This window comes from Pimephales promelas, chromosome 13, assembly GCF_988280905.1.
Source record: "Pimephales promelas chromosome 13, fPimPro1.hap1.1, whole genome shotgun sequence".
Taxonomy (NCBI): domain Eukaryota; kingdom Metazoa; phylum Chordata; class Actinopteri; order Cypriniformes; family Leuciscidae; genus Pimephales; species Pimephales promelas.
In genome coordinates, this window is record NC_142781.1 from 22,779,525 (window position 1) to 22,806,758 (window position 27,234).

At 37.1% G+C, this 27,234-nt stretch overlaps 1 long non-coding RNA gene across 4 annotated transcripts in view; it reads left to right on the plus strand.

Annotated features, from left to right (window-relative positions):
• Nucleotides 1-1,478: 1,478 nt before the first annotated feature.
• The window catches only part of LOC148976847 (uncharacterized), a 119,252-nt gene continuing 93,496 nt past the window's right edge, over nt 1,479-27,234 (plus strand). For all 4 annotated transcript variants that reach the window (XR_016146033.1, XR_016146032.1, XR_016146034.1 and 1 more), the window contains exons 1-2: nt 1,479-1,639; nt 18,560-18,694. This is a non-coding gene — a long non-coding RNA (uncharacterized LOC148976847). The remainder of the gene's footprint in view (nt 1,640-18,559; nt 18,695-27,234) is intronic.

Here is a 27,234-nt window from a genome sequence, read left to right on the forward strand (position 1 = left end):
CAAAACTCCGTCACAGATTCTTTGCGTTTGAGTGTTCCTGGCAGAGTTATTAACAGCACATTGACCAGCTGGGGCCTTTGGCCTGAGGATGTGAGCCTCTTTCAAGAGAATTGGCCACATGATAGAGGCTCACGGCTACAGACTCCTATAAGTGTCTTCTCGGAGTAAACGCAGCCCATCTGAATTCTGCCTGCCCACCAGAATCTTGCTGCATGATCTGCTCTCCCTTGAAGGCAATGAAAGGAAGCATCATCATTACATTTCAAGAGACACTGCTGTTAAAAGGACTCTCAGCAAAAGCAGCACATTAAATTAAGATACAATGCATTTAGGCTTGAACTAACCTATCTTTTGAACATATTAAAGAATGCTGGTGAATTTGATTGATTTCTCATCAGCAATTTACAGGGTCAAGTAAAAACATTTAATTTCTATTATGCAACTGTGTTACTAAGCATATGACTAGACAGTAACATAACACTGTTTTATTGGTTTGACTTTGCTCTCATCCTGTGGAAAAAAAACACAAGGGAATACGATCCATATGTGTCTCATCCCTATAATTCACCTCAGTGTATGGACACTGGATCACTACCAATGAAAGCCTTTCTCCTCAAAGTAGAGCCAGACTACAGTATATCCACTGCATACATATTTCCATGAAGTAAAAATACACTAAATTGGAAATGGTTGCTGGGAAGAATGAAGCCTGCTGATATCCTTAGCCATATACATTGGCAATGTTCTTCTTGCGATTATGGTGTTTTGAAAAATGACTGTCCTCTTAAAAAGGTTCGTCAGCCAGTGACGCCTGTTGTAAACACTATTATCCAGTGTGAATGGGTGACCCAGGACCGCTCTGTAGATTACATTTACAGAGGCAGCCTCGCTTTGAGTCATAAATCAATGAGGGCTTGAGATGCTAGACCACATACAGCTGCAGAGAAATACATCAGGCATTCAACAACATCATTCACCAGAAACAGCATATTACTTTTGATTTATGACATTAGAGCAACATTTTTTTATATCATATACAGCCCTAGTGAAAAAAAAACTATAACAAAATGTATTTAAAATTTCTTTTTATAATTAATCCATTAACATATTTACTGACATTAGTGATATGAAATTATAATAAAACTTTATTTGGAGTAGGCCTACCTATTTCTTTACACATTTCTTAATTTTAACTTAATTTTAGTTTTAACATCATTAGTAGGCCTATAGTATGACATAATATCAGTTTTTAAATGCAAGATATTAAGTGTTCTTGGGACAAGACGTTAAAAACAATAACACATTGTTGGTGGTTGAGATTTTCCCCTTCTATGTATTTACGCGATTAGAGTGCCAAAAAAGCACTATATAAAAAAGTAATATTAGTTGGACCTCAGTAGGCTATTTCTGGACAGCTAAAGTCATTAAAGGGATGAAAATGAGCAAATAAAAGGGCAAAAAAAATGTCTTCTGAAGTTAAGGGATGCGGTCATGTAAGAAAAATATCCATATTTAAAATGTTATAAATAATAACTTCCGGCAGACGACCGTACGCATCGATTGCACGTTCTTCCTCGGTGTTTTACGGCAGATATTTTTCTCTCAGGAAGCGGGAGACATCGAGATCGCTGCAGTGAAGGTAATGTGTTTTATGTTGAACTAAATTATTACAATATAAATATATAAAGATAATGAAGTATACAGAACAAGTAAAGCTTGTTTTTCTATCGAGCTGTTAGCTAAGTAAGCTAACTCGGAACATTAGCTAGCCTAGCTAGCTCTGAGAAGGATAAGAAATGTTAGCTTAAATTCTATTATAACATTTACTGGCTATTATTTTAGGTTACGTTGCTGTCATTGCACTCGTTTGCTGTGTAGGGTTGGGGTTAGGGTTAGATTTACAATTAATCCTGCACATCGATTTACGACGAAAGACTGACCCTTGAACTTGACAAACAATGTTATGACGAAGGTAGAAGCACAAAAGCAAAACAAAACACCAGTAACGAATTTGAAGTCTAAAACAAGAATTAAAGAGAAATGTCGGAGCTTGCGTTTTTTGTTGTTGTTTTCTTTGCCTCGCGAGACGCGTCAAAGCGTACGCTAAACTACATCCTATGTAGATATGTATAGACCATTTCACAAGATGTAAACAACACTGGTCCAGAAGCACTTCCTGTTTAAGTTTTTTAACACTACATAAAAGCTGGGATAAAATACAATCAACAGAACATTTAAAACTGAATCAAAAAGTTAAACAAACATATTTAAGATGTTTTCTTTACATGTGAAATAAAGAAAACAGTTACAAACTGAAACAGGAAGTGCTTCTGGACCAGTGTTGTTTACATCTTGTGAAATGGTCTATATTGAGAATGAGGAGTCACGTGCCTATTTGGGCGGAGTCTGAGCCGGTCGTCCATGATGGTAGGAGACGCTATCGGTTACCAGGGGCAACGCCTTTAGAACCCATAGACGCGACTAAACCAGAGCTCTTAAATTTTCCCGCATTTATTATTTTGGCAGGACAGGGACGGATCTAAGAATACGAGAAAAAAGGAAGAAAGTAAAGCAATGCTAAAAGATAAGGCGAAAGAAAAGGGACCTTACAGGAACAAACTCACACAAAGTGCAAAACAGCTGTATTTGGACTAAGCAGCATCAATATATTTATTCTTTTGCACTAAAAAACAGTATTATTATTTTATTATTATTACTTATGTTGTCCATGAAACTTATGTTGTCCAACTAACCTATGTATTTCAGTTCTCAATAAATATTGTTAAGTCATATCAAGTTGTTTCAAACATTTATTTCAATGAAATAAAAAAGTAATGAACAAGGCACTCAAACAACACTTTTGCATATGTTCGTTAAGGCACAGCAAACAGTGACAAATGACAATCGTATACTAAAGGCATCAGCAAACCCAGTAATCCGGCGTCTTCTCGTCAGGTTAGACTCTCCTGCTGTGTCCATTTCGGTAACCCCAAAAACGTAATCACATTGTTTCTATGTTTTACAAATGTATCGTGTGAGTTACTGGAGGAGTTTTTAACGCAGCAGTTACTTCCAGGCATGGTGAAACAGTGCGGTATTGCGAGAAACTCCTCTACTACCGAGCTAAAAACACACATAATCAATACTGTTTTGCCGTGGGAAACCTACCAACATGGCGGAAAGGGGAGGGGCACTGTAAAATGACGTCAACTCCTCATTCTCAATACATCATCAAGCGTTACTCTTGTGGTGTAGGCTAAGTCGACTTGCATAGGCCGTCTGCCGGAAGCTATTTATTTTAGTGGATACAGTTTTTAGTTATTTTTCTAACACGAACGCTGGCTTCGCTATTATTATTATTGACCCCCCGGAGACGTGTGGAGCACTTTTATCATGGATGAAAAAATACAGCCGATCACTGCCATTATAAAGCTTGGAAGAGCCAGGACATTTTTTTTCAATATAATTCCGATTGTATTAGTCTGAATGTCTGAAATAAGAATGTCATGTATAGGATGATTTGAGGGTGACTAAATCATGGGCTAATAATAATAATAATAATAATAATTATTATTATTTTGCATAAAATAGATAGTTATGTCAACACATTAAGATTTATTGCATTTTCAGAAGAGAAAGGTTGATGATTGTAGTTTTTGCTCAATTGATTTCAAATTGATTGAATTTGGATAAACACATCTGATTTTATCAGGCCTAACTGAGAATTTGGCTCTATGAACTCTGATAAAAAAAATTATTGTAAAGTAATTCTTCTGTAACATATCCACTGCTGTCAGCTGTCACACAGTACTTCCATTTACTTGCGTTAGATGGCAGTGTAACTTAAGAAAATTTGGCCTTAGGAGAAGAAAAAGTATTTGGTTAGGCCGACTTTATGTTGTGAATTAATTAGTATGCCCTAGATCAGTGTGTGTAATCTACATGCTTAAGGCACCCACAAAATCCATAACTGACCAAATTTAAACAGCTCACACCAATGAATAACAGAGCAGTCTCTAATCAAACTAATTTATACTGAATGGACATGGTAATACCTTTTCTCATTTCAGAGCTGAAGAAAATAGTTGTCTTCAGTCAAAAATCTTCATCAAGATTAAGAAAATTGCTTCTGAAGCTGAAACAATATTAGACTCAATCTTAACAATATTAATTAACACTATATATATATATATATATATATATATATATATAGTGTATACACTATTATGGTCTGAGATATATATATATATAAGATGGCTTTTGTTTGTCAAATTGAAGGTAGTCCACTTTCTGCCTGTCATTTAGCTGGAAATCAAGCTTTTGGCTTGAACTGAAGATTAAGTTAATCATCGCATCGTCTTGCAAATTCTTTTAAAGGCTTAAACAAAATGAAATGTAGGCTAAAGATGTCCATTGAGCACTTAAATCTTAGCCTAATGGGATAATGTAACCCTTTCATCTTAACATACCAAGGGCAAGAGCTGTCATTTACCGAATATGAACTGCAGTTATTCAAATACGAACCGCAGTTGTGTTGCAATCCACACTACACAAGACCTGGCAAGTTTTGAGATAGAGCAAGCAAAAGATGACTAAATTCTTCAATGCAAAATGCTGTCCGCTCATTCAACAGTTTAATACAAAACACAAAATCTAAAAGTATGTGAGATGGTATAATAAGATGTAATGAGCTATAGGGAAAGACAACAAAACACTATTAGACTGCCAAGTGATTTACGCTATATCTCTTTGGCCAAGTTTTCTTTAGCAGTCGACCCTTTGTCATCAGCCAGTCAGAAGCACAAAAGTGCCAATTCTTACAGGGTCATGATACTGACAGATGGGACCAATCTAATAACATGACAAAAACTATGTGACCTCATTGTTGTTGATTCGTTTTAAATCTAAAATAAAATGACGGATGCCCACAGTGTAGGGTACTGAGTTGCCATCCTCAATGTCATGGACAAAGAATTTACATCATCTCTGTCATTAATCATTAATACAACATTGGTTATGAATGATTATGTATTGTATTCTGAAGTGGATTGTTGTTTAGGGTTGGAGATACTTTATGGTCTCTTCACTCTTCCAAGATCATGAATTTGGAAGACTTCTTAGATGAAGAAGTTTATGAGTCTTGATTAAAAAAACATGTGACAGAATAAATATTATTTCCAAAAGACAATTTTATTCTTTATAAAAAAAAATGTGAACCTTAGCATAGTTGTTCTGTGACTCACTCTTTGAGTCAAATGAAGAGTGTAATGTCACAACAGTCACGTTTCTGCAAGTAGCATGGTGTGTTGTCTCTGAGGAAGCTGTCCTGTAGAGCTTTTTTTTTTAACTGTCTGTACTTGAACCTCTCATAAACCGAGCTCATTTTCTCATGAACATTCCCAAATTATTACTTTGTCCACAAAGGTGAGTCACACTTTCCATGCAGCCAACCTGCTGGTCCAAGCTTACAACCATTTCTCCATGTGAATTCCTTTTATAATGCTGCCATAGGCACCACTGGAACATTGCATTTGCATATTTACTGTTTCACACATTAAGAGTATGCACAAAAGATCCTTAACAACCTACATTAACCCTCAAAACCAGACACACTTGCCTGAATAAACTCAGGTGAAGTTGTATAAAATATCCCTATTTGACTTGCATTGGATTAAACTTAATTAGCTATATTTACTTACAGTATGTTGCTGGTTTATAGGAAAATGTTTTAGCTCCCGGTTATGGCTAGCTTGTAAAAACAATATAGATCTCTAAATGTTAGGCCTATGTTTATGCAAATTTTTTAAGATGCACTGTTACCAAGCATCAGACTTTTCTTTAGCTTCATCAGAGCAGCTTTTGGACTATTCGTTTCATTCCCTTGTAAAGCTGACAGCTGAACAAAAGGTTTGTGAGCTGACTTTGCACATCAGCAAGTTTATTGGGAACTGCTTGTCATTCTGAGGTCAACACTTTAAACTTGAAATCTAATAAAAATTTTTGACCAGAGGAAAATTAAGATGCACTTTCATCATTGCAGATCCCAGGGGCGTCAGTTTGTGTTGAAAAGGGGTGGGGACAAAATATCAGAAGAAAGAAACATCACATCAGGACGGGAAAATTTTTTAATAATTGGGCCTCAAAAATGGGCATAGCGTCAACAACACGAAAATAATCAGTAAAAAACCTTCAACAATGTCGACTGCACATGTAACAGTCCAACCGAACAGTGCCAAAGCACCAGGGCTCGACATACAGGGCCAGTCCGGGACAAATTTTTTTAAGGGACAAGTAAAAGAGAATTTTACTTACCCGACCAGACAAGTAGCCTGATTAGAACACTAACAACAAAAATAAACAAATAAGTAGGGAAACACTAAACCGAGAGAATGATTATGATATTCTTACATTTATTGTAAGTTGTTGATGGTAAGGTTGTGCTGTTGACGCTTGCGCTTTTTTATATGTTTTTATTTTGACTAGAAGACAAGCTTCTTTAGACTTTTCTTTTATCTCTTCTCATATTTATTGTGTAGCCTATATCTGTTTTGGGTGTCTGGCTTGGGATCAGGTTTGGTGAGCCTGTTTAAACTCAGGTACTGGTTCACTGCCATAGAACGGTTTATGTTCCTATGCTTCCATATTTGAATAAACACGCATTATTGTTCAAAGCTGCCAATGCTTACACTGTATTTTACACCACAACCTTGTGTATGACTTCGTTTTGAACTCAATTGGGATATAAGCAGCTTGTAAGCATTTGGAAGTCTGATTCAAAATTCATTCAAAGAAGTACAAATAGCTACTGTATGTTTCCATGATGAAAAACAACGTTTTAGCTGTTTACTCTCTGGTTTACAAAGCTCTACTTTGAACATTGTACCCGAAACAGCTTTCCATCCACAGATGATTCCTTCATGGATGGGCAAGAGCTTTCTTTTAATTAGTGGGAATGACTAATGGAAAGAATGAGCTCAAATAATGGAGGGTGAGAGAGGGAGCAACAGCTTGAGGCGGTTAGGTACAGTCAGGCCATTGATCTGATAACAAACACCAATTGTATTGCCCACCTTGATTGGAAATGACAGTCTTTAACCCAATAAATAGGAAAAGGTTTCTTAGCTTTAAGCGTAGGCTACTTTAGAGCCTACATTGAAGTCATGCAAGAGTGCAGAGAACATGATGCCTTGAATCAACAACCTTGGCATCATACATCTGTCCTTGATCTTGTCGGCTATAAGATTTAAGGATTATGCCAGTGCATTTTAATTTCTACAATGGATATTAGGTATTTAGATATTCACATATCTAAAACATATGGAGTGCATTTGGGTTCCTGAAGTAAAAAAAAAAAAAAACGTTTAATTTTCTCTGTAAAGGGAATTTATTTTTAACAAAAAATAAAGTAGGTATTTAGTAAATAAATTTAAAGTTATCTGTTCTGATTATTTCAACTAATTTCAAAAACAATCATATTTAAAGCTGCAGTCTGCAGCCTTTTTGGGTTAAAAATGATTCAAAATACATATTTGAGAAAATACATAACCAGTCAGTGTTCAAAACTATCTGCTTGCCGTAGCTCGATTCAAAGCGGTAAGCTTGTAATAATGTTTTTAATTTTAGTGGTACTGGTGGATTTCCTCGGGAGATTCGAGCATGTCTTTGCGTCATTTCGTCACATCTGTACACATAAAGAAGGAGTCTCGGCTAGTTGGCTATATTGCGTGAGAGTGTTGGAGGTGGAGATTTATAGCCTTTTCTCACAGCACTTGATATAATTAAACATATCAATTTGATGGCAGATCCAGAAAGGTTCATACGACAATCACCAGTGACAACAGATTCACCTGCTGTAAAATGCAGAAGGCATTTTACATCTATATTATTATACCCTATATCCATCTAGATCCATACCAATTATATAAATAGTTTATATTATCGAATTGGGGATATATAAATATATCATATCATTATTTTTTTTCCCTAAAAAATAATTCAGTGATAATACAAAGGAAATTACACTGTGTTTGATGGGAAACAACTTAGGCTAAATAGCTAAATCCAGCTCTTAGTTAAGAATGGTTAATTTCCTTGTTATTCTCCTCAGGCATGCATAACGTTACTCATTTTAAAGTTTAGTTTAACTCAAGTTAAAGAGTTCAAAAGGTAACTTGTAACTTTTTCCGCGTAACTTGCACCCAGTGCCCTATCGGATGTATTGATTTGTAAAAGTCAAACAGAACAAAATAGATGTTCTCTATAGATGTCTCAGATAATGCTCACCAGTCACAGAAGTGGGTCAGAGGACCTAAACATGACATAAAACAGGTACCTAGAAAGCCATCAAGGACCTCAAACATGTAAAAGTCTGGGTATGCATTTATCATTATCTCCTACATTTGTGTCATTTCTATTTCTGCTAGTAAAAGGCAAAGTAATTTTCTTCTACAACCATGAAGGACACATTTTCGGGAGCTGTTCTTATTGGGTGATATTTTTTAACCCTTTTATCTGTATCAAACTCTATAGATTGAATTAGAGTGATGATCAGCTTATTTAGTAAAACCAAAATATTGTTTCAAAATCAGGGGCCGGAAATCCACTTACAATTGGCTTTATGCACAGCTGCACTACTTCCTGAACTTAAGCCAGCTCCTTGTTTCCTGTCTGCCATTATTGGCCAAACTTGATTAATTCAGGTGTGTCTGATTATTGTTGCCGTGACTACTGAGGTCAAGCACACCTGAATTAATCAATGTGTTCAATAATGGCAGACAGGAAACAAGGAGCTTGCTTAAGTTCAGGAAGTAGTGCAGCTGTGCATAAAGCCCATTATGATCCAAAGGTGAAGGGGTTCCATCTGTGTTGTCAAGGTCAAGCTTTTTCAGGAATCAGGTATGTTGTTGGGTTCACACTGCTCTGATTTTGCATTGTAGTTTGAATATGACTAGACTGCAGCCTGTTTTTTCTTAAATTATTAACTCACTATTTCCAGTGGTTCCTGGAAGATTGATTGCGACAGGGTTTTTAGACTAATGCACGTGCTACCATAACCTCAGTATTAAAAGTGAAGAGGAAAAAAATGTGTTCACCTAAAGTATGATGGCACACTCCAACAACAGCAGGAAGAGTACTTTGACCAAGGCTGTTTTTAAAAAGCATTTCTATTCTGGACAAGATGTAGGCTTCCAATGGAAGAACCTGTTTTTCTTCATGCTTTCCCTGACCTGATATTTAGGGAATAGGCTATATCTGTTCACATGCAATGGAGCAGTAATTATATCCAAAAGAATGTCACATTACCACTGCTGTTTTTCATTGTCACAGTGACAGAAGGGAGTGTGAAAATAAGATAAAGAGAACACAAAATGGATCAGGGCCTAACACCCTAAGTGCAGATTTCACAGACAGACCGGCAGATCACAGCTTGTTTAAATTTTCTTTTGGCTGAGATCCAGATAAAAAAAGCCATTGACTCCTAAAATAAAACAGTTAGTAGCCTATCCACATGACTTGATGTATAGATGGTTGTACAGAAGTTCTTCAGTTCATTGCATAGTAGCTTCTTACTTTAGGGGCCGTTTACACAACAGCATTTTCAACTAAATATGTCAAACTTTGTATGCGTATATTAGTCGTTCGTTTACACGACAATGGCATTATGGCCAGGGTGTATAATATGTTCAGTCTATAGGCACTTTACAAAGTGACATCGCCAACTACTGGCCTGACAGTATAATACAGCGTTTTCAATCGTTTTTGCAGATCAGTGTGAACGGGATCGTTTTGACAAATTTGTTGTCTGTCTGTACACCAAAAAAAAAAGGGCAAAGGAAAAACTTTTACATTTTTTGTATATTGTTGTTGTATAAACGTACGCTTAGGGGCAAACAACAACGTTTTCAACTAAAACGTAATAATTTGTATGCGTTTTGGCTGTTCGTTAACAAGACAACAGCATTTTGGGTGCCTGAAACCGTTAAATTTTTAAAACAGGTTTCAAAGTGCTAAATAAAATGTAATGACACCTTTGCCAGGAGTAGTTAACTTTTCAAAAGAGTTATTATTTCATAAGAGCTATTTCTTACAAGATGAATCCTCGCACAAAAATCTCATGTGGATGTGCAAAAAGCTTTCCCAACTTTAAATTATTGTTGCACATTTTTTTTTTCTAGTCATTTTTTAGTCACAGTCTGGAACTCTTTTTGGGGTAGAAAAGATGCAGGATTTTTTTGTTTTGGTGTTGATGAGAGAATATCATCATTTCAGTTTTCTGACTAAGTAAAGCATGGCTGTTTACAAAAATACAACGGCAAATTTACTGTTATGCACCTGTTGAGAGTTATTTGTATTCTGTCTTACTCTTCAAAAACAGCTTAACCTGTTAGAAGACATTTTGTGGTTTTGATTTAAACTAGAGGAGCCCTTGCTCTAAGCCCATGCATGCCAGCACCACAAGAAGTTCAGAAAGCAATACTTCTCCTCTTTGAAGTGCCCCCCAAGATCAAGTCTTTGACATCACTAACTCGTTTCATGTCTGAGCAAATAACCCTCACCTTCTTGAAGTTCCAGGCTCTGATCATGTTGTAATAGAGCGGATTCATGGTCATCTGGACTTCTGACTGACTCGCTGTGTCGACCCTAGTTTTTTTGTCGGTCAATTGAAAGAACATCTGCTGCTTTTATGAAAATCCTATTGGCTCAGGACCGCATTGTCACTGACGATTGACGAATCTGTTAAAACCTCCTGTCTTTGAATTGTTGCTGTGGTTTTGAGGGAAAATGTTTAAAGAGATATTTTAAAGACTTGAGATATGGGGCAAGCCGAGCTTAAAGATGTCTTAATTGAAAGCATCAAAGAGTAACGAAACACCAAAGAAATCGCTTAAATCTTGAATTATCCATCACATTTCTTTAGTAAACAGGCAGAGGCCCTACTGGGCTGGGTAACCACACACACTGAACTAGGAACAGGCCTTTAGAAGCTGCGTTGAGGAACATCTGTCAGTGCGGTGCAGCTCTCCCTCACTCAGTATTTGTGGGTGGTTTGTTATGCTATTTTGGATTGGGTGCTGCTGCTAAGGGCCAGTCTGGCAGAGAGGAGTGTGGGGGAAAGCCACAGTGGCGTCTGTCTCCTGGGGCCCTCAGCTGAAGCACCCGCTGAGGACCCAACCATTACTTTCTGATGACTGTGATGCTCTAAAAATGACTTGGAGGTCACATCCGGACAGATTTTATGAACTTGTAACAGCATAGATGTGATTATTTGTGACAATATGTCATCTTGCACACAAAGTAGACTATTTATTCACCCTGTCTTTTCATTTTTGGTAAAAGTGCCCCACCCATTTTTCAGTGACCTTGGTTCCGGAAATATTTTTCCCATAAGTCTTTGTTGAAGCTGCAGTCCGGCATTTTTCCTCTTTGTTGCCATTTCTGTTCGAAATCTGCAATTGCAATCATTCGCGGAGTTATTAACTTTACGTGAGTTGTGCCTCGACACGGCACAACGCGTATGAATGAACACAATGTTTGAGGAGACTATGCGGCTGTCAGTCACTGCACCGGTGTGGATACTGGCTCTCAGAATCACAGATTATTCTTTTTGGAAGTATTCCCAACATAAAAATTTTCACTGGAAAATGTCATCTGAACTAGTAAGAAACATCCACAGTAAATCGTGCTGATTAAATCTAACAATCGTTTTTAAGTTGTCATATCGCACAAAACCGTGCAAATTATACTTTGTTCTCAAATTGTTAATGTTAACAACTTAAGCAAGCATTGTGTGACTACATGTAATGTCCTTCTGATATTTATCCTTGTTTTCGCATGGGTCCGGTTGCAGTCTCTTTTTTTGGCGTTGAGTCGTCTCGCAGGCGTGAGACGACTCAACGCCTGCGATATGTTATGGCGCCGTTTGATTCATAAACAATATTTATATTTAATATTTATATTTAAACAATATGAATGTAAGCCAGAGGAGAACTGGCCCCCGACTGAGCCTGGGTTCTCCCAAGGTTTTTTCTCCATCCAATCTGATGGAGTTTGGTGCCTTGCCACTGTCGCCTTGCTTTTGGCTTGCTTTGAGCTTGCTCAGTTGGGATTATTTAGTGTTTAGCAATGTTGTTGATCTGTGTTGTGCTACTTTCATGTTATCAGTGTGAAGCTGCTTTGCCTTTGATACAATCTGTATTGTGAAAAGCGCTATATAAATAAATGTGACTTGACTTGACTTTTCTGTAGCCACTATGAAGTCTGAATGAAGTCTTCTGCATTTTACTGTGGGTGAATCTCTAGTTATCACTGGTGATTGTCGTTTGAAACTTTCTGGATCTGCCATCAAATTTGATGAGTTTAATTTTATCAAGTGGAGTGAGAAAAGGCTATAAATCTACACCTCCAACATCCTCACACGCAATATAGCCTACTAGCCAAGAGTATAAAGATGCTGGTAGTGACAATTCTGTCTGACTCTGACCAATCAGTGATCTGCATTGTGTTCATGTCACATTTTAGTATCAGTGCGGTACGCTTGGAACCTCAACAGAGGTGGTACCATTTAAAGCGAGCCGTAATACTGTACCATACCATGCAGTGGAAAAGTGCCACAAGTGAGCCCTACCAAGCCGAGCCGTACCGTAATATGCAGTGGAAAAGCGCCAAAGCGTGCCGTACCGAACTATGCTTTTACCACAGCATTTTCCTGGTTTCAATTCATTTTGGCCTTGCAAACATTTTTTTGGGTATGCCTTGGGCAGCAATTAATAAAATGACTAATATTGTGACGTGCACATTTCAGGAAGAAAACTCAGAAACAATCGTCAGAAACAAGTTTAGAAACAATATAAAGGATAGCTCCCTTTGGAGTGGACTTTGTGTTTTGTATCTTTGCCGACATTTTTCATGCTCAAACAGCAGCATTGCACACTAAAGAAAGTTGAAAATGTAAAAAAAGCATGATAGATCGTTTTTTAACTGCAAAACACAAACAAACCACAATTTCAGTTGCATATCAACATTTCAATCAATTGACAGATCTAATAATGTTACACATTTTTGTGTCTTCGCAAATGGTTTAAACTAAACTCTCACATTAAGTTGTATGACATTTCAAATGATTCCAGTAAAGTCATTTTAAATTCTAACCAGCTCTTGCTATGTCAACAGTGTTCTTTCTCTTTATTTTTTGTAGCCCAATCTATGACAAATTTGAGTCAGTAATCTGTCTGAAACTCTTAATTTCCACCTTGACGTTAGAAATCCCTAATAATTTTCATTCTCTTGATTTCCACCTTGACGTTAGAAATCCCTAATAATTTTCATTCTCTTGATCCAAAGGCTTCAGTCACAGCCAGGTTATAGTACTTGGTCCTCCAAGTTTCTCCAAGAGTCCACGTGAACTGTTTTGCTTGTATTAGTGAGCGCAGTCTCTCTCACAGTTCTTGGAGCATTGTGTTACATCGGGACACTCGCCCTCACTCATAAAAGCATGCAGTCATTTAGTTTGAAGCATAAAATGTCATCATGAGGCAGACCTGGCTCTGCAAATACCGTATCTTTATTACCATTGCTTTAATGGCTTCTGTTGGAGTGAAGTCATCTACTTACATCCACCTCAGTACCATGAATGGTCTGATGTGTGGCCAGAGTGAAGGTCCTCTAATCTAATTTCCTCTGTTAAAGGCAATGGCTAATCAATGAGATGCAGTAAACCTGCAAAAATGTGTCTGCAAAAAGAATCAAGAATGGCATGCAGCCATGCACATTTTTCTGAACTGAATTCGACTAGTCAGTTAATATCAACTAAGATGAGATAAAGGTCGGAAAAACCACATTGCGTTGAATGGCTTGTTTTTGTCTGCTAACTGGTTTACTTTTTATGTTATGCTGGATGTGACATTCCTGTTTCGGATGACACTAAATCAGTTTTAGGTTATACCAAAAGTCTTTTCGGTAAATCATTGTTGTGTCTCATTAATGTCTTTTTGAATCATTATGATATTTTATCTGTTGCCAGGGATTACTTTGGTTGGATTTCTGGGGGGAAGAAATTATGAGTCTCATATGCTGTGAGTGTGTCATTAAAACAACAATGTTTCTGATAAAATGCTAGTTTGGGTAGTATTTTTAAATTATTTTTTTTAAAGACATCAGGCCTGCCACAAATAGTGGCATATTATGAATTATATTATTATTGGCTTTGTTCAAAGTGATCCTGAAAGAAAATCCATATCCATCAAGTTAATCAATAGTGCTTGCACTATAATTTTACTTTGTGTTATTTGGACATTCGTAAGCAGTGTTTGTTCCCAGTTCTTGTGCTCGTCAGTTCTAAACTGAGGCAGAGGAGCACAAACCACAGGATTGGCCGTACACTTGTCAAGCTGTCAGGCATGGGCAGTGCAGTCTGGCTGACTCTGAGTTCCTGCATTCTTAAACTTGCTGGGTTCTTAATACATGGCAGCCGCTCTTCTGCCACGTGGCAAGCGGCATAAAGAGCAGCTTTCTTTTACTTTGAGGTGTATGCCTCGTGCCGAATCTATTTCTCCTGTGCCAACTCCAGCCTGAGGTGAACCTCAGTGCACAAGTTCTCCATGCGGCAAACCAGGTAAGACCACCCTTGAGAATTACACTGTCTGGGCCAAATCACTTTTTTTCTGGCTTATGCAGCAATTAGAACAATATTTTGACTGAAATTTTGAGGGTTAAAGGGATAGTTCACCCCAAAAATGAAAATGCCATCATCATTTATACACCCTCATGATGTTTTAAACCTTAATTTATTTCCTCTGTGGGACACAGAGATTAATTTTTGAAGAATATCCTGGCTAATCCTTTCCATGAACAAGTTTGTCAACCACACAGACAAAATTTCCACAGAAAAGTTGTCCAAATGATTCTGAATATCTTCTGAAGGCATACAATATTTTTTTTTTCTAAGGAACTGATTAAAATTGAAATCATTGCCCCCTTTGTTGTCATTGTGTGCGTTTTTCTAAAAAGAAGCCGATTGTGGCCAAAACTGGTACTGCAATCACTTTCAAATTACTGTAGAGTGGTATATCCCCTTCCCCTCCCCCCTGACTCAAGGTTGCCAGATAGGCTGCAGGATCCAACTTTTTTTTATCCGACACTTCTGTGGTAAGAGCTGGCAACCCGGATGCTGTAACACTACTGACTCCGTGATTAGTAGATAGGTGGAGGGTGGAGCATCAGACCAAAACACAACATGACAGCATCAACATCAGTTGAGGGCTGCAACTTCACTTTTTAAATGAATATATTCTGGCTGGACTATTGTTGTCAGTGATATAAGTATTTGAAATGAACATGATTTCTTAATGTCTTGTGACATATCAGGGACATTTTATGATTATTTGAAATACATTTCTTACATTCAGCTCCTTTAAAGGAATTACTAATTACTCCCTCGTAATGACTAAAATTTTCAAGCTTTTGAGTTTAAAAAAAAAGGTTTTTGGTGGTAACAAAACAAGTATTACTACATCCTTCTAGGAATTACTAATTATTTGGATCAGTATTCTAAAGTTAAGATCATGGTAACCCACTAGTAATGGTTCAAGTGCCAAATCAGCCAGGAGGAATTATTTTTTCCAAATCCTAACAAAAGTCATTACTACTGGAGAGTTATCATACTTTTCACGTTAGAATGCTGCTCTAAATAATTAATAATACCTTCTGAAGGATTTGGTAATACTTAAGTTATTGCTAGTTGGATACCATGATCTTTACTTTAGAATTAATTATATTATAGTACTCTTAGTAGTCCTCTAGAGCATATGAACAAAAATAGTAGTTTCTGATTAGCTAATCGTGAACTACCTCATCTAACTGAGTGCTGTTACTTAATAATTTGTAAATCAGAGTTTCTTGTTAGTTAATTGTAGTTCCCAAAATGTTTATATTGCGTTACTCGTTTGTTCCTGTGCTGTTATCCATTAATGATGAAAGATTATTCTAAAGTGTTACCAAATCTTCATATCCGTCCTTGCTGCTGATTTTTCAAGTTACTGTAAATTTTTCAGTGAATAATGGCTTAAATCTTTGTCTGTTCCAATCGTGTTGCTTCTGATATGACACACAAGTTGTATGAATTACTTTCATGATACTTTTGTTTTGTTGGTCCTTACCAGTCCTTGTTCTCATTGTTTTGAATGATGTAGTTTTCGTTTTGAGTGTACTATTTCTTTCTGGTGTCTGTTTATATGGAAATGAACCCTCAGCCGCCTGTGGACACAGATGACAAATTATATACCTACTCGGTAGAACTTTAAATATCAAATGCTTCGAGACATCATTGGTAATGTGATGCCTATAATTTACAGACATGGTTAAGCCATGTTCAGTTTTATAGTAACCTACGTTAAGTGGCTTGTGGTCTTAATTCAGATTAAACATATCTATTTGCCTGTCAGAGATGGTTTCTCATTTCTTTTTTTGTACTGACTATTAAAAACGTTAGGCTCTTAGACAAGGCACGTGGTGAGTCTTTTGGTATAGAAACTTATCTGCTTATGCATTCATGCCATTGTCTGCCAACCAGGGTTCACACACCCTTCCACAGTCCCTCCTGACCAGACCCAGGCATCAGATTGTAAGAAGAGAGTACAGACCAGGTGCAAACAAAATGTGAAATTCTTTCAATGGGTGGAACTGCAGGTCACGGAGGAGAAGGTTTACCAGGCTTCTTTACATTTTTATAGGCCCTGAGATTTACTGTTTCCCTCTAAGGGACTGAGATTTCCCCCCCACAGCATGAGATTCCTCTCTGAAGGATTGAGATGACACATAAACAGCTGGCTAAAGATGATCTGGGTAGTTTATAATCAGTCACAATTTCTGTATTTAATCCTTCACTTATACTGCCGCTTTGCATTGATATCTAATGACCTTGGAGCTTATCTGAGTGAGTATACAGGGGGTGTATACAGTGTTTGTTTAATTTCTACGACAATATTTGGAGTTTGTTTAACTTATTGTGTTGATGAAAGTACTCAAGCAAGTTCAAACGACATTCGTTTAATTATTTAATGTGAACACATTTGAATGCACAGTTTTTTTTTTAGCAGTCTTCCTGACCAGGAAGTCAGTACTTGTTGTTCCTCAAGTTCTTGTTAGGAAAATTGAACGCAGCTTTCTCACTCTTTTTTACATCTGCCAGTGCAAGCTATTTGTGAAAGTCATCCTGTCTGTAGAAAAGTTCCTGATGGAGCCCAGACCAGAGGAAATGCCAGGCGTTCCCAGATAAGCTATAGCTTTTCTCCATTTTGGAATAAAGCACATCGCAGACCTGCCACATTCTCCCAGGGATCAAATAAAACCCACCCAGAGAAACCAGTGTCCTCTCTGCCACCATTCACAAATATTTCCACTCTAGAATAATATTTGAGACACTTTCTGGCAAAATCCTCATAACGTGCCTTCTGAATTCCTTTTGACATTTTGATAGTAGCCTATATAGTAGCCTATACTTGACATTTGAGGATTGTAATAAATGTGCACAAAGACAATAGGCATTTAATATGAAGTTACTGTTGAATCAACCTACAACAAATTAGCTTTTTAAGTTTTAATTTTGATGACATTTTTTGAGATATTTACACATTTAAAAGTTAGGACAGCAAGGAAACTTGTAAAAGTCTGGGCCAGGGGTCTAATACGCCTTATTCACGGCAGCGCCATCTTTGATTTTTAGTGAGAATGAAAGCGAGGCTGGTGAGGGATAGACATGCATCTCTTCAATGGGCTGTATTGTTATTTAATATGTTTTCGGATTGTTCTGCTCATGAAACACTGGAAAAATATCTTTTCAAGAAATTTCAGTTGACAAAAAACTCCCGACAATGTAAGTTGTGTAAAATTGTAAGTAATCTAGGAGCTTTATTCAGCTTTTTACAGCGGATGCCATTGGAAACACGGTAAGTCTATCCCTCACAGCCTCGCTTTCATACCTGTCATGGCGCTGCTCTGAATAAGGTCTATGGGCCCTTATTTTACAGCAGGCAGCACAACCATTTGCCATACTGATGCAAGTGGCACTGGTCCAAGCAATTGTGTTCAATAAGACTGAGATGGAGGTATATGGCTACAGTAAATGTGCTTTCAGCATATTACATGCTGTCCTGAAGACATTTGTGAGATTTAAATTCCTAATATTTACCTTGCCGTATATTATGTTGCGGTAATTTCTCCACTGGGAGTTACCAAGCAGAGTTATACATTTGTGTAATTATATTACTGTGTGGGTTAATGTACTGCAGTATGTTATTTTCTCTCTGCTGTATATTATTTGCCCTGTATCCAAATAAACATGAGAACTGTACACAGAATGTGACTTGTGTAAGCCCTGTTTTTTAGTAAAACATTGAGCATTTTATAATGAATTGTCAGACTGGCATGAGCCAGTAATATAGATGCATATTATTTATTTGCACGAGGATCTAAACCTTTCCTTACTGGTCTTTACAGTCTGTCTATATAAATACCATATACATAGAGACTAACTTTCTCCATTATTCTGTTTTTGCCTTGATAGACGATCATCAGGTGCCTGAAACAATTAGCTGGTTGGCAGAGAGAGAAACCTGGATGGTGTAAATCAGCAGGGAGGCAACAGGCTCCAGGAAGGTGAAACCAAAGAAACCACATCAAAAATGTCTGCTTTGCCACGGTATGCTTCAAAATCTTGTTTCTCATATTCACAAGAAAACGTTCACAACAGAAGAAATGTATCACATTTCTATTTTCTGATGTTCGAGAGAAATGTTTTTGGTTTTTGCTGGAGTTCACTGAGCGTTTACAGTCTTGTGTGTTGGAAATAGCTCATGCCAAACTACACACCCTCTTATAGTGTGGTTACTACCAGAGAGCACAACTGAAACTGTCCATTCAGCAAGGTTGTGCGGCGGCTCAGCGAGAAGCATGACGGAAGCTTCACCAAATAAAGGGGAAATTTGTGGCCAAAGTGAGATCCTCTCGCTTAAATCAGCTATTTATATGGAATCGTAAGGGCTATAATCGTGGTCACCTAAATATGACCCTCAGATTAAGGAATGGAACGGTTTAGCCTTGCTTCATGGCAAAGAGAAAAAAAATTGCATGCTGCAAGAACAAGATGAAATAATGTTTGGCCGTAATCAACCTGTGTTTGACTCAAATATTTTGCTTCAAACATTTCTTTTCTATAGTTACAACCGAGGTGCTAATCACTGGTTGAGAAACCCTACCATTTGAATTTAGAATATGCTATTATTTCCGAGGAAAAAAAAAAAAAAAAGTGAAAAACTGCAATGCCTCAAACATATGGGATGTTTTGGATGAACATGCATTTTTGAAACTTGTATGACAACCAGATCAACAGTAAATAAGCATATTGTGTTTCTTTAGATTAAAAATAAAACATATTTGAAAAGACAAACTAAATTGATTTTTATAAATTGTAAATACATTTATATTTCTTTCAATAAAATGTGAATATAAAACCTTTATGCCAAATGAATAAAAGCAAATAAGGTAAAAAGCTTTCCATTTTCATGTAAATGTATTAATTTAAAAGAACTAGAGGAAATATTGTTTATTTTTTTTAGATGTCTTTCAATTGATTTCTCGAATAGCACCCACATTTCCTCTACATTTCCTCTTGGTAGCATTTCATGGCCTTTGTGGACTAAAAAGCCCATAATTGGATGATCCACAGGTTCATTAGTCTCATTCATCACCCGTCAAATCAGTTATTTTTGTATTCACCCAATATTCGGCTGGCTGGGGTCCCCTGGGAAGAGCTGAGCCCCACCTCACTCCAGGCTACTCTCTATGACATTGAGTTTGGGCACAATTGATGTGGCTCCCAAAAGGCTTGGTTGCCAAGATTCAAAATGAGGAATGTTTTTGGAAGAATGAACATATAGAGGCTGATTTTCAATTGTGATTTTCCATTGCATGCCATGGTGGATGGTATAGAAAGCTTAAGTGTTTTTGTTGGCCTTTTAAGAGCAAAACAAAGCATCTCTTCTAGTCATGTAATGCATTGGCTATTTCTTGAAATGTCTATCTGGTTCATTGGCTTTACATAGTCTTCATGCAACAAAGACAAAATGTTTGCGTATGTTAGCACTCATAACCTTATATAGCTTTTTTGTGTTCTTTATTGTGGATGTCTGATAGAACATGCTCTTGGTTTCCTGTAGATTTTCAGGTTTATGTAATTGCTAAAATGTAAGGTGACCAGTCTGTGCAGTCTGTTCATTGTTAATAATCGGATTTTACTGTTGCCAGCAAGACTTGAACTTTGCAATAATCCCTTAAGTTCCAGCAGGAAGTGTTTCTAAATCTGAATAAGGAGATATGAGTAGCAGCCCCCCAATCACCTCAACATTATACCCGATAAAGCAGTTTATTAGCCACTGTTTCAGGCCCACAGTATGATGTTGAGTCTGTGGCCTGGGTTTAATATCTTGTTATAAATTATTGCAATAATTATCTTTAAATTTATTTTAATTCTTAAATTTTACATGCATTTATTATATCATTTATTGTGTTTTGAATAGCACAATTTTCTGGCTTTATTGCTGAAGTGGTTTGGTGATGTTGGAATGGTCTCTAACCACACTGTCATTACACCAGTCGTCCAGGGCATTGAGGGCTTCCCTCGAAAGTCTTGAACATGCATTTGAGTATAAATAAGTGTGAAAGCTAGAGGAAAAAAATACACTGACAGAGTCTGTGTTTAGCTGAACCGGATCTTTCCAGCATTCTGCCTGTTTTTGTCGTTTCCTTTCCCCTTTAATTGGGAACCTCCTTGATGTTTTGCTGCTGCTGTTGGGAACCAATAATAATAATTCCATTACAAACGAGTTCTCAGACTGTGCATTAGTTGCAAGTTGTCTTTTAGTGAACATGTCTTATATGTCAGTGCTGGACTTCGGCTGCACAGGCTGCTTTGTTGATCAGTTAATCCTATAATTTAAAAAACTGTTGTATCGGTCAAAACATATTTAACTCTTTTAGGGCGTTGAAGGAAAATAGTTACTTTTGTGATGTGCAGCAAAGACTTTCTAATCAATGCTTATATGAATAGACCGTAAGTGTCTTTATTAAAAGTTTGTCTTCTGACATACAGTTGTAGCTTTATATATATAATTATACATTTAAAAAGTGTCTAGATTCCCAAATATACTTGGATTTATTGGGATATTAGTACCAAAGGGATTCATAGTTACGAGTGTGCTGTTTTCTACCTTGATGATAAGTTTCAACTGACCAATTTCTGTTCATCTTCCAGCAGTGCATTTTCCTAAGCCTAACCACACTCTAAACCTAATCATGCTTTTAATTTGGAATTTGGGATCTGTGAAGAACCAAAATTCAACCTCAGAAGAGGCCTCAGGAATTACTGTTGACTGTAATCTGAATAAACTCATGTTTTGAACATGCTTCACAGCGTCTAAACAGCAACATGAAGGAAAGAGGTCTAGAATGAAATAGATCTTTGGGGATATAGTACATTCAAAATTTTAATTGTTATCATCTGCTCACCTGCAAAACACATGGTTTGGCACACAAGAATGAGCAGCTGTCCTTCTTGGACACACAGGTGATCAGGGACCCTTGGCATCGTTCTTCTGGTGTTTTCCAGAGTAAGGTCTCATTAGTGTCCTAAGTTATTGTAACTGTGACCTTAATTGTCTACCACCTGTAAACTGTTAGTGCTTCAAGGACTGTTCCATATAATTGTTTATGGTTCATTGACCAAGTATGAATAACATGGTTTAAACTCTTTCCAATAAAAATCTGTTTAGCTTATTTGGGTTTTACATTGTCTTTAAAATACAGGATCCTGAAAAAGGGACATTTCTCTTTTCTCTTTTTTTTTTTTTTTGCTGAGTTATTAACATTTAACGTTTTATGTTTGTAATGAGATTATGTTGGCCCTTGTGAAAAATAAATATACTAAACCGTATTTGAAATGGGTTACATTTACTTTATGCTACAAATACTTTTACATATTTATGTACTTAATTTAAATACCCTGCAATTATACTTTTGGTATACTAAAAGTCTGCTAAATTGGACCAACTAATTATTTACTTAATGCACTTATCCAAAAATAGTGCAGAAGTTCAACTAAAGGCCCTTGCACACTGAGTCCGAAATTATCTCATGTGTTTTTTCGTATTCGTGATTCGGTGGCTCTGAATTGTCAAAACACCATTCGAACTGCTTACCACGGATGCAAAAAACACAGAAAATCAAACCCGATCTGATTTTTTTTTTATGATGGACAAAAGTTTCGGAGTCAGTGTGCAAGACACGTAATTGACATAACGTGAGGTCGTATTTATTTTTTTTACGTGCGAAAATTTCGGATACGAATTTCGGTGTGCAAAACACCATTCAAACTGCTTACTACGGATGCAAAATACGGGGACAATTTCGGACACGAATTTCGGTGGGCAAAACACCATTCAAACTGCTTACTACGGATGCAAAATACGGGGACAATTTCGGACACGAATTTCGGTGGGCAAAACACCATTCAAACTGCTTACTACGGATGCAAAAAACACAGCAAATCAAACCCGATCTGATTTTTTTTTTTTATGACGGACAAAAGTTTCGGAGGCAGTGTGCAAGCGTAATTGACATAACGTGAGGTCATATTTATTTTTTTAACGTGCGAAAATTTCGTACATGAATTTCGGTGTGCAAGGGCCTTAAAGATATTTGATTGTGCTAAAGTGGAACTATTGCAAGTATACTTTATGCACACTTTAAATATCTAAGTTTACACTTTAAATATCTCTACACTTTAAATATCTATTAAGAAATGTACAATTTCCAATTAAGAAATACTCCAAATAAAGTTGAATTTTAATTATATCAGTAATTCTCAAGCAATATGTCAGTAAATGGATTTGTAGTATATAGCTTGAAATAAATGCATTTTAAATACATTTTGATAGGTTTTTTACACTAGGGAGTTTAAATAAGCAACTAATGATAAAATCAAAAACAGTTTTGTCTGACTACTGCTTGTCTGACTAAAGCTGTATGTCCTATGTTCAGCAAGCAGCTTTAAACCTTTCAACAGGAGCAAAAGAGGAAAAAAAATCACTTTGTGTTGTGGTTGGCAAGACAAAAAAAAAACCCTGTTTAATTTTAAGATGCATGTGCAGATAATTCTACAAAAGCTGCGCTACTAAAGTGGAACGCTTGAAATATTCTAAACGGTGTAATTAGAGGGCTTTTATGTCATTTATAACACCAGACCTAAAAATAGAAAGCATGCAATTGTGTATTTGTGCTGTCTGGCTCACGGATCAAGTAGACTCAAGTAAATTGCTGTTGTTTCTGTTTGTATGCAGCTGTGCGGCCACTGATTCTTTATTGACCTATTACGGGAGCTGTGATTTTGCCAAGGATGTGTACCTGGATCAACATCCTTTGGTGGTCCTTCAACAACTATCAATCTTAGTCCAAAAGGCAACCAAACCATTATACAACCAGCTAATACCAGTCTTGACTACATCAGCTTAACAACACACTAGGATTAGAGCCTTTTTATGGTCATTCAAGGTGTTTAGGTTGTATCTTGTTGGAAAGCTTTTGGATTTACCTCTCTCAATTGCAGTTTCAATGCAATACTTAATCACAGTAATAACTACAAATCATTTGGGCCTCAAAATGAGGTGAATCTGAAGTGTCATCAAACACCCTTCAGTGACTGGAGAACCCACTCTTGAAGGCCAGAGACTTTTATTTCAGTAATGTTATTTCAATTCTCAGAATTATTTATTTCTTATAGCGATAATCATGGTTTTCTACCATTTCTAAAATAAGTTTTTCCAGTAAGCTGTTTCACTAAATGAATTATGCTCAGGTATTTTCCTGATAGCCTCCAAGGTGGTTCAAAGCTCTTTGCTATAAATTTGTCTGGTGGGTATTCTGGGCTCCGTCATTGCTGGCCAGCTCTACAGTTTTCTCCAGCCAACGCACTCTTTAAATAAGACTCAATGTTTTCTACCACTGGTTTGGGCTCATAATGTTTTGATTGTTTGCCTCGAGTGAAAATTTCCCCCTTTGAGATTTTTTAGCTAGTGACATTTTCCATTTTTGGGACTGTTCCCACAAAAACAATGCTGAGGCTTTCAAAGAGCTTCTATGATGAGCCTCATACTTTTCTTTAGCATGAATAAAAGAAATGCTAGTAAACGCCAACAATAATAACAATTATTATAGATGAATTGATAAAACTGAATTTTTGTACAATGCTGTTTTGTTAGTTAGTTTAACCCAGATAAAGCATTAAAATGTCAGTGTTAAAGCATTAAAAAGTGCAGCAGCAGCTCAAGGCTCAGAATAAGGTGTTTAGTTTTTGTGCTGCTCTCTAAACCATCCACGAGGAATGCTGGTAATTAGCTCTGTAATCACAGGCTTTGGAAAATCTGCAAAAATACACAGCGGATCTCTATGTGAAAGGGTTTTATTTGTGGTTGGGTGGCGGTTTTGTAACGTGTGATCAGCAATTGTCTTTTTGTTCTCAGTGATGAATATCATAATTAGGACCGTATTTGGCAAGGAACCCCAAATAATCAAAATGATCAATGTTTTTACAGTCATTTTCAATCTGAATGTTCTTCTCATATTTTACAATGAATGTCATCCCACATTCAGTTTTATCTACCGCAGGTGTGTGATACGAGACAGAGCGGATGAGATCAGCTAGATTGTCTATGTTTGGATAGATGGTTGGATGATGGGGGTGATGATAAGCAAAGCTTTGCAAGCGAAGGTAACCTGGATCAGCAGTGGACTTAAATGCTAGTGATAACATTCCCAGCATCCTTTTTTTATGTTATGCAAAGTTTAAGTGCATATGGGCCTCTTGTTTTGATCAATTCGTTCCTTTCAAACACTTCCATTTGGGAGCGAGCTGCAGGAATGTGCGCAGATGTCTTAGATCAAGGTGTGATAATGCTCATGTGGGACTGTAAGTTAGCACGGACAGGTTTGATGGAGACTTTGCAAAAACTTTGGTTTCGTTTCAAAAGGTGAATTATTGGAGTGTCACCAGAGGAACGATCGTTTGATTTCAACTCAAGTGGATATATGCCTCAACATTTTATCCTCTTGCTTTGCGTTTTTTTTATAAGTAATATTGCCTAACACCTTAGTTTGAAAACGGCCATATTCTTAATAAATAGATTTTTCCACAGCTTTTATGGATTGTTTTGATTTTTGCACCGGAGACTTGTGTCAAAAACAAATAGGAATGTCCAAGATAAAGAAAAGGAAAAGTATTTTAAAAAACAATTTGCCGAGTTACTTTTTGTATATATTTTGGCTTTATTTGGTTTGAAAAAAGATAAAATATATTGACTGAAAATGTCACATGGTGCAGCCACTGGAAATGTGTGTGTGATAATTTACAACCATTTACCACAAATAATATTTTAACAAAACTGTTTCCCAGTTTGTTTGTTTTTAAAGAAATGATAAAATATTATAGCAAAAGTCTTTTTTCTTCATGATATCAGAACAGTTTCATACATTTTTTTACTTTATGCCTTTATGAAATGAATTTGAAAAACATGCCTCTCATAGAAAGATGTGAATTCAAGTCATTGTATGTATGAATTACCTTTTTAATGTAGTTTTCTATAAATGAATAGTTTTGGACAAAAAATTAGCCACTGCACTGTGAGGAAAAAAACTATCAAAAACTGTGTTCTTCAGGCCAGTACATTGTAGTGAAATCAACACTGATTTGAATGTCTAAACATGAACAAACCAGGTGTTCGTGTACAAAGAGTTTGTTGACAAATTTTCTATAGAGCTCTCACCTGGTGGGCAGCATTCTGGGGTTTGGTGAAATCAGCAGAAATTTCCCACACCGGGGACAAAAGCTGCGCTATTCTCTTTCAGTGCCTGTTCCTGCTAAGTGTATATGAGAAACTGGATCAATAGATGGTGTTGATTTGAACAGTGGCTACAACAGCAACAAGTATTTGTTTCAGTAAAGTAGCTGTTCGGACAAAGCTCTAGTTTCATATTAAAGTAGGATATGCAGCGTTGTCCTTTGAGCGGCTGAATCAGATGGGCACAGCTGCTGAGCAGCAAGTGTTGGCAGTGTTGTAGGTCTAATGTTCATTGTTCGAGTGAGAGCCCGAGGAGGATAATGTGTGTGTGAGAGTGTGTGTTTTTTTTATCTCGTTCAGCACTATGTGTTGCTGTGAGGTGTTCACTCCAGCCTCATTCTCTAAAGGAGCTCATTCATGCATCTGAGGCAAAGAGACCTGCACTCCGCAGGCTCACATTTCTGTGGGCCTTTTGTCAGGCCCGCAGAGAGTGCTCGGGAAATAGGGATGTGCGCAACCCAATATTAGCCCTCATGTTTGTTCACTCGCTCCTCTGTTCTTCGGTATCATTCTGAATGGCCGAAAGTTTCCTGGAAGTAGAACGAATCTTAGCATGTATGTTTATTTCTTTTACTAAAAAATTAAAGGGGTGATGAACTGAGAAATCAAATTGTAAATGTAAGAGGTCATCATATTATAAGTTTGTAACTGTAAGTTTCAGAACTGAAAACGTCTGTCACAGTCCTTCGTCTGCACCATCCTGTCTGCGTCTCCAGCACTACACTTCCCATGATCCTCTCGTCTGCACACCTGAACTCACTCCCTCATCAGCCTCCCGTTCAGCGTCCTGTTCATCTGTATCACCTGTCTTCACCTCATTAACCCTGATTCCTCAGTGTATTTAGTTTCCTCTGTTTCATTCTGTCCTTGTCGGTCAATGTTCAGCCCGGTCTTATCCCAAGACGTCATATAACTGACGTTTTGGGACGTCTTTTGACCATACGTAAATATTCGCCTTTTTAGGGCCCCCTTAAACGTCGGTAGATGAGGTTATGGGATCCTAACTCTACCCCATACCTAAACCTAACCCTAAACCTAACCCGTCACCTAACTGAAGTTAAAGGTAAAGCGTCAGTTGTATGACGGCCCGGGATCGCCATCTACCGACGTTTAAGGGGGCCCTAAAAAGGCGGATATTGACGTATGGTCAAAATACGTCCCAAAACGTCAGTTATATGACTTTTTGGGATGAGACTGTGTTACAATGTTCGATGTTACTTGGTGTACCCCGTCTTCCTGCCTGTATTTATCTAATAAATGAATGTTCATCATGATTCTGGACTCAGCCAGTCCT